Raw genomic sequence first — 9475 nt, forward strand, 5'->3', positions numbered from 1 at the left:
ATCAATCGGAAGTATCAACGTGCATACTTCGTAGACGAAATAGAAATTATTTTAGAAATAAATGATAAGATATTTTTGAAGTTTTTGTTTAAAAAAAAAAAGGAAAAACAATTCAATGATTATATTAATTAATATTGTTATAAATTGAAAAGGAAATAAATTTACGTGTAAAATACACTAATAAAGTTTGAAGATTTTCCTTCCAATTCGATCTAATATAAACGTTCGTGAAAGTATATTTTTAAATATATAAATCTTCTTTATTTAATAATCTCATTTGATTAAGATTCATTTCTATTAAATAAAACTAACGTTTGTTGTTTCCCTTCTCTCAGACTCGCGGTAGCAATCACCTTGAATGCTAACGGTAATACGCCGTCGTCATTTTATCCTGATTACGTTTACGAAACTTTTCCGCTCGACGTCAAGGAAAGTATTATATGTACGTAGGAATCTAACTGTATTTACTCGTCGAGGGAGGAGAGTGAATTTCGTCTTTTAAACGGTGAAAATATAAAGAACAGTTCTAATTGTAAGATCAAAATAAAGAGAAAGAGAGATAATCGTATGGAAAAAGACAAGAATAACAAAAAATATCCAAATAATGATTTAATAAGAGAGAACAAAAAAAATCATTCGCGTAATAAATTAAAGAATAAAAAGTATCGAAAAATATTCCGCAAGCGAGTTGGCAAACTCGATTCGCATACGCGCTACGTTGCTAAGTGTGTTACCAACGTGAGCAGGGTGAATGCCCTTGAGAGACCTAGACCCGAAAGAACGTTCCTCTCTGAACGGCTCACCACCACGGGAGGAGAACGTTCTTCCCGCACGTTGCCAATCAAAATGCTAATTTTCCCCCGATCTCGTCGTTGTCGCCCTCGAATAACGCTTGATTACGCGATCGTGCGATAATTCCGATCATGTTCGAAAAATAACAAGAGAGAATAAAAGAAGATAAATATATATATATATATATTTATGTGTGTGTGTGTGTGTGTGTGTTATTCTACCCTGAGTATAATACGTCTAACAAGAGAGAATTTTTCTTTTCGTTTCATTTTATTTCTTTTATTTTCTTTTCTTTTCTAAGATCCGCCTGTACTCGATCACGGAACTCGTGCCATATTTTTTTTCTTTTTTCCTTGGATTAGGAACAAGAACGGAGAGAAAGGCGGAAAGCGATCGTGCACTCTATTACACTTAGTACCTATGTATTGGTATATACCTATATGTCCGTCACATTTGAAAAAGATTTGCTAATTTATTAAATGGAAACATTTGTTAAAGTTGGGAAAGAAAAAAAGTGAAGTTTCCAGATACGCTAAGAAGAATCTCTTTTATTTTTCTATAGATCGGTACACTATACGCGTTATTAAAATTATATTGTCATCATTTTAAAAAGATATCAATATTTAGAAATAGTAAAGTTTATTGGCTGACAATGAATTTACACTTGTCATTTGTATTGATTTCAATCATATATTTTATTACAAAAGATTATCCAGAAATTGATCAAAGTTAAGAAACAAGGTGAGTTTCGCGAAAAGGGGTTGATTGGGTGCTGAGGAAAGGAACAACGATCATTCGGATTACTTTATAATTTGTTTTCTCTCTCTGTCCCTTCATTTCATTCTTTCTTTCTTTCTTTCTTTTCGTTATTTGAAAGATGCAAGGTGGAGGGACGACCAACGTTAGGTTTGTAAGAAGAGAGGTCGTGCTTGGTTCAACTGACGGCCACGTACGTTCTACGGTATGCTAAGTGTGTTAACAACAGCACAGGCACACAGGGTGAACGCCCTCTTCAGACCTAGACCCAAAAAGCGGAGCCGTTCCATGGGCAACTGCCACTGGCACTGGGTTAAGGCGAAGTTGTGTGACGTGGTGCAGGCACAGGAGCACCAACGCAGCACGTAACAACTATATACGGTCTCTCGTCCATTCTGCGAACTTTCTCAACAAGCAAAGTCACTTCAAATGCACCAACGGATCTAACAACTGAGATCTAGGAATCGTTTCCTCCAAAGAGGTCGCAAACAAATAAAGAACTTCCTTGAAAACGAAAGCTTTTTCCTTTCCATTTATCTATACATTTCGGTCATCAAATTTCTACGTAAAACTGAATCGTTTATCATACCTCATGACTCATAATACCCATCGTGTGTGTGTGTATACCTCTATTTAAACCAAAAAACAAGAAACACTTTCTTTCGAATCATCGAAGGATTTCACAAGATATATATATATATATATAGTTTACCTTGAACTTTACAACAAATCATCATCAACGCACTTTCAATAATCGTTAATATTACAAAAGAATATCATTTAGCAAAATATAATTATCAATGATATACGAAGAATCGTAATATATTTATCGTTAACAATATTATACTCATAAATCATTGTTAAATAACAACGATAACAAAATAAGAATCTTATCGATGATAAACTTTAATGATCAAGCAATTATTTTCAACATAAGAAAAAAGTGAGACTTTCAAAATGATAATAAATCTATACGACAAATAATAATAATAATATTCTTGATAACATCAGTGAAAAGATTAAACGTTGATATTACATATACAGATATATATTCATGCATTCGTGTTTGCATACGCAAATAATAAAGATAATGGATAATCGAATGAAGTTTGCACGCTTTTCCGCGACGAAGTCAATCCGAGTTAGTCGATGGTTGTTGATCGGGGCCGACGTTCGCTACAGGAAGACTATCCGGGCTCGCATAACCGGTGAGAGGAAAGGTGCGGATGTATAGTTACGTCCCGGTCGCGACGCTGGATGGAAGTCCATCCTTGATGGAGGTTACTCTGGGACATCGTCCCACATCTCGCTTGGATATGAACTTGTGTCTTCTTTCGACTTGCCGGTCGTCTCCCTTTCCCCTAAGCCCCCATAAGCCCCCCCATAAGTCTCCCCGTAAACCCCCCTAAACCCCCCTCTACCGTTTTCACCTTCGCCCCACCTCACCTCTTCTCACCACGTCTTCGTCCTTCTTCCTGCCACCTCCCACCCCTCCACACCCCACTACTGCCGTTGCTATTGCCACCTTCTTCTCTTCCACCTCCTCCTCTTCTTCTTCTTCTTCTTGTTCTTCTCTACTCTTCTACCCACGTCCGTCTATCCCTCTCCCTTTTCCCTCTCAATTCTTCTTCTTATTCTTATTCTCTTCATCTAACTATTATACTATTTTATCTTGTGTTCCCCTTGGGTGTTTTTGGTTGCACTCGTCTAAATTTCGAGAAGAATTAATACGAAAAACAACTTTCACGATTGTGTTCGTTGTTAAGAAAATAATATATAATATAATTTATGTTTTTTGATTTAATTTTTTTTAATCCTCGCTGATTGTGATCCTTAAGGAAAAAAGATTTATAAATTGATATATAGAAAGAAAAAAAGAAAAATATTGATACACACGAATTTGTTTTTGGAACTTTCAGGATAACTCCGATACATTATTCATTATTTCTTTTACTTCTTCTTTTTTTTTTGTTCTTTTTTCTTTTCGAGTTATAATATATCGTAATAATTAATTAACATTCTCATTGACGGTTTACTCGCGAAAATTATGGAGTATCTTCTTGTATCGATTTTTTATTATTAAAAATCTTACGCGCGATTTATTAGGATCCATCGTGTTATAACTGGATCCCAACTCTTCTTCCTTTCGAAAACGCTCGAAATTCGCATCAACAAGAGTCTCGTTACATAAAAGGTATGTATTTATGTACGCAAATGTGTACGGTAATACGGGTACCGCGGTTAATATTTATAGCGTTATAAAATGTTTACAAGCGACGGAATTACGTACAAGCCAGCCGTATCGCACCTGTCCGCGTCGAAGGTCGTAGCATAAATAATCAGCCCTTTTGCAAGAAGGATTCGAAGTTTACGTCATTTCTTCTTTTTATAATGTATATATATATATATATTTTTTTTTTCTCTTTTTTTTTCTTTCAACGCATTACATAGTTTCTTATTTATCTTCCTTTCTCTTTTTATTTGTTTCAATTTTACATTTTACAGAGAGGGCAAAGAACTTCTACGTGTTTGCTTTTTTTTTTCTTTTGCTTTTTCATTCTTCTTCGAACACGTTGTAATCGTAAAAATTTGTCTAAATTAAATACCGGTAAGTATTATAATGATTAATAATAATATGAAATAACACTTTCGCATCTCTTTACGTCTTTCTATATATATATATTATATGTTCAGTACATATGTATATATTTATATAAACGTAAGATCATGCTTACAGCCTTTATCTTCCGTAGACGACTCGTACAAAATGCTAATGTTACTTTCTGCGATGTCATTGGCCAAAGATTCGAGGTCGGTTACAGGTAAACGGCCCGAACGTTGAACCGACGTACGACCTCCGACAATGAAGAGCCTTATTTTAAGATGTCGAAATTATCCTTCGATCGATCACTATTGTAACACCTACCTGTAAATTCATTATTCATTAAGTCTTTCTTCTTTTTTTGTGTGTGTCCTACCACGAGGTTTGTTTTTTATTTTTCTTCCTTCCTTCCTTCCTTAAGCTTTTTACGAGTTAATTTAATTCACTTTTATTTTCTTTAAATTGATCTCTACGATTATATATATATATGTTGATTGATATTCTATAAGCGACTAATATAAACGTAACGATAATAAAATAAAATAAAAATATCCGTGCGAAAAAATTGTTTCGTTAAATAATTCGTTTATTCGAAATAAAAAAGATATTTGTCGAATGTAAAATAAGAAACGATTAGTGGGAACCTTCGAATATGAAAAGAGAAAAAAGAACGAGGGGGAATGATGAAACAAAAAAAGAAAAAGAAATTAAATAAAAACTAGTCGGATAGTTAAAAGTAGGACCCTACAAGATTATAAACCGGACTATCGAGGATGTAACGTTACGTCTGTTAGATCGTAGGAGTCTTGACAAGAAATACCTACGATCTCCTTCCTGGCCAAGGCCACAATTCTTTTTCAGTCAGGTTCAGACGTTTAAGGTATGTCCTTCTTGCGTCTGATCTAAGAGTATCTGTTTAATAATTTAGAAGAAACAAAAGGGATCGTATTTATCCTACGATAGGAAACAATTTGTAGGTTTTGCACAAGGTATGTTGTAAAATAACAAATACAATTTTTTCATGAAAAATAAACCAAAAAATGATGGAATAGAAATCATTTTCAAATCGAATTTCGATTCCGGTCTTTCAATTTTGTTTCCACGCATTTCGATTATTTTTTTATATATACGGAGTGTTCAAAAAGATTGGGACCAAACTCGTACTACGTATTATTGAGGTCAAATAAATGAAATCAAAAAAAAAACGTTCGTATAAATTTACGTCGGAAAATGTAATATAAGATACATATATATACTTTTAAAAGATGTTTATATTTTATTGTGATAATGTAAAACACTTTCAAATATTTCAAACTATATTGAAAATAATAATAAATGCATTTTCGATATATTGTAATAAAACGAATTCTAAAGCGAATTTCTTTTCAATAAAACATTATCCGACAATATATTTACATGAACTTTTCTAATACCTAGTATAATATAAATTTAGTTTCAACATTTTTGAACACCCTACACATATATAAAAATTCATCCGAATTAATCTTTTTTATTCGAAACTAAACAGTCACTATAAAACCTGTTCGTTAAATATAATCAATAATTGCGATAGAAGATTATCGTTTTGTCAATCAACGTAATCGATTGACCATAAGATCGATGATCGGTATAAAAAAAAAAAAAAGAAAGGAAAAAAAATACAAGTATAATAATAATAATAATAATAATAAATGTAAAAGAGTAGAAACGAAAAGTAGAGATACGGGTATCACTTTTTCATCGTGTCGAAGGAATTTCCTTTTGCCGACGTTCTCGAGAATCCATTCGACATTGAACCTGGCATTGATTTTGTACTCTTACAAGAGTATGTAACATGTAATTACAGGATATTCACTCTCGCGATAGTGCTCAAGGAAATCGCTTTTCTCGCCTCGGCACGCGCCTACGCGGAATGCATCATGGTTAGGTAAAATGCACTCACTCGTATTTATTTTTTTTTTATTATCTGAGGACTAGGCTAACGAGGACGCATTTAACATACATTTTTTTTGTTATTTTTTACATTTTCGTCATGATATTTATGCCAATATTTTTAGAAATGTATTTTCTTATTACACCTTAATGTATATTGGCAATATTATAATATCTATTGTTTAAATACGCTTTACAAAATCATGCTTAAAATATTCAATTTATTAATCAAATATAAATACGAATAAATCTCATGTGCATCTAATATTATAAATAATAAAATTTTTATTAAAAAAAGAGTGATAGATAGTATTCAGTTTTGTTAACATTAGACTTCTCCCTAAGAATCTATCAAACGATCAATATATTTTGATTAACAAATAAACATTAATTATTAATATCTACAAAAATGAATTTACTTTTTGTCAATTATTTAATATACGACCAATATTATGCGCTATAAATAAAAGATACTCATGAAATTATCGGTAGATTTAGTGTTTAATGATCGATAAAAGATTGCTCGATAATATTGCGAATATTCTGCAACATTACATTTACGATTTAATTAATTAGTTCATCGAACGTGGGAAGAAACGAAAGGGAAGAAGAAAAAAGGGAACTACATACATCCATACATACATACGAAAAGAGATTTGCATTGGTAAAAGGACAAAAGGGGGGAGGGGAGGGGAGAGTTTGGCAGAGAAAAAGTTAGAAGCAGTAGTGGGATTTTCAGGGACAGTGCGGATGGATTGGTGGGAATGGGAGGAGGGTGAAAGAGTGTAAAAGAGAGGTGGTATATCTTTCCTTCTCTCTCTCTCTCTCTCTCTCTCTCTCTCTCTCTTTATTTAACTCTTTCATACTCTTTTCCTCTTAAAGAGATGCGGTCGAAGACACGAGACACCATGGTCGCGTTCGTTCGTTACATAAGTAAGGTAAAGGATCTCCTCCTGGTGCTCTCCTTGAGCCAATCCACATCCGCGATTATGCCACTTTCCATCGACCTCGCTTTACCCCGAGCACTGCCTTCTTCTTCTTCTTTTTCTTCTTTCTTTCCCTCCCTCCCTCCCACCCCTTCCTACCTCCTGCCCTACCCCTTCTCGTTCTCTCTTTCTTTCGCACGTGGGATGGATGCATAGCCGAAGTGCATCCATTAGCGAATCTTTTTCCATTTTTATTCCTTTTTCCTCCCTTATTTTTAAGTTTCTCTTTATCGATTTTTCATTCTCGATCATCTCGATATATTATTATTCATTTTGTTTATCCTCGTTCTTTGTTTTAAAAGAAAGTTCTTTGTTTAATGACGCTAAATCTCTATTTTTTTTTTTTCCTTTTTTATGGATGGTTTATATAATTATTTTAATTGTTGTTTTGCATTTATATGCAAATGGTGTCGCAGTATGTTTTTTTTATATGTTGCGTACGGTATTCCATTTTATGATTTAGAATTTTTGTTTGGTTTCTTTACTTTTATTTATATAACACACACTATTATGCATCTCGAATATTTTTATCCATGTGCTTAGCTTGGTTTTTTATTTTCTTTTTATTTTTTCTTTTCCCCCGTAACCGGTTAATTGACCGGTCTACGAAACGAGTTACACTTCTTACAATTAATTTGCAGATAATAATCTATTTAGTACGAGGTTAAATAATTCATAAAATAATATTTATAATTATAATCCTTGTGTTGAGAATAAAATGGAAATTAATACGAGCAATAAAGTTGAATGAATGAAAAAAAATGTATAACCGGTCGTGTTAAGATTTAGTTTACATTCATTTGATATTAATAGATAAGTTTGCGTTCTTATTTATATTTATATAAAAGATCATTGTCCTATACGTTTGTGATTTTTTATTCATGAGATTCCGTTCTCATTCATAAAAATGTTAAAATAATGTAAATCTGTTTGTTTAACGTTTTCATTCGATACGTCATTTCATTCGATTGTTCTATTTAATATTAATCATTAAATAATATTGTTAGTGTATTTTTTTATATTGCGCAAAAAACTTTATTAACGTCCTGCCATCTATCATGAATCGGATTGAACTAATCGGCGCGTAAAAAGATTTGTGATATTATAGTTCAGATTTGAATCTTATGTGATTATCGTTAGTTGATAATTCATAATCCATATCTGATAAAAGAATACGTGAAATTATTTTCAATATCATACCGATCTATAAATGATATTTTTCTAAAATTTTAAATAACAACTTAACACAACATTTTCATATATATATATATATGTATATCAAGTCCTTGAACGATAAAAAAACTTAAACATTATTAACTTACCGAAATAAATCATAATAATTTGTTCGTTGTTGATTACTAATAAATATTCCCATGGCACACATAAACATAAAACTCGTTGAAAAAATCCGAGTTTTTGTTTCATTTGTAAATAATTACATTTATTTGATCAATTTTACAGTGTGTAACAGTGTATGTCATACGCTGAATATAGAATAATCTCTTTTTTTATAATCTGTTTTACTAATTTAAGGCGATTAGTATGTGAGTTGATCCGTAAGAACATATTGACGAGTGTAACTTATTTTCGTCAGGATATTTATTTATTTATTTATTTATTTATTTATATATATATATATATTTTTTTTCATTTTTTATTTTTTACTTTTCACCATCATCATCTCGTGTCTGACGTTCATATGTATTATTTTATGCATCATTCGATACGATATATATTAAATATCGTAAAACGTTAGTTACTCTCTATATGTATTCGTGCGGATAAGGCCACAATTAGTATGTTCCACGTGTGCGTAATTCGCACACTAGTATTTACGTATACTTGTGAGCGTGTGTGTGATGAATTTAATTTACTTTTATTTTTTTTTGTTTTTTTTTATTTTTTTTTTTTATTGTTTGTTTCGTTTATTCTTCTTTCGTGTTAGTATGAAAAAAATGCTGTGATATCAATCGATTACATACGTATAAATTAACGCGTGTGTATTTCGTTACGGAGTAATATTACGAATGTGTGTTCTCTTATGTTAAACTATCGAATATTATTCTACATGTTTCTTTTTGTTTTGTTTTACTTTCTTTTCTTTCATATATATATTTTACATGAGTTAAAATGCACCCTCGTGCAAGTTCTTTGACTCCGTTATATCAACTCACGTTTTTTATACGCATACCCATGTATGTAAGTATGTAAATATTTGTGTCTGTGTGCGTGTGTGTATGTATGTTTGTACGTATGTATGTCTGTATGTATATATGTATATAGTTAGAATATGATTTCATTTATATAGAGTGTCTGTATTTATTTGTTCGATCAGGTGTATACATGTGTATCTTTCACACATGTATAATATATATATATATATATATATATATATTATATATATGTA

This window comes from Polistes canadensis, unplaced genomic scaffold, assembly GCF_001313835.1.
Source record: "Polistes canadensis isolate GaletaPanama2010 unplaced genomic scaffold, ASM131383v1 scaffold_25, whole genome shotgun sequence".
NCBI classification, from domain to species: Eukaryota; Metazoa; Arthropoda; class Insecta; order Hymenoptera; family Vespidae; genus Polistes; species Polistes canadensis.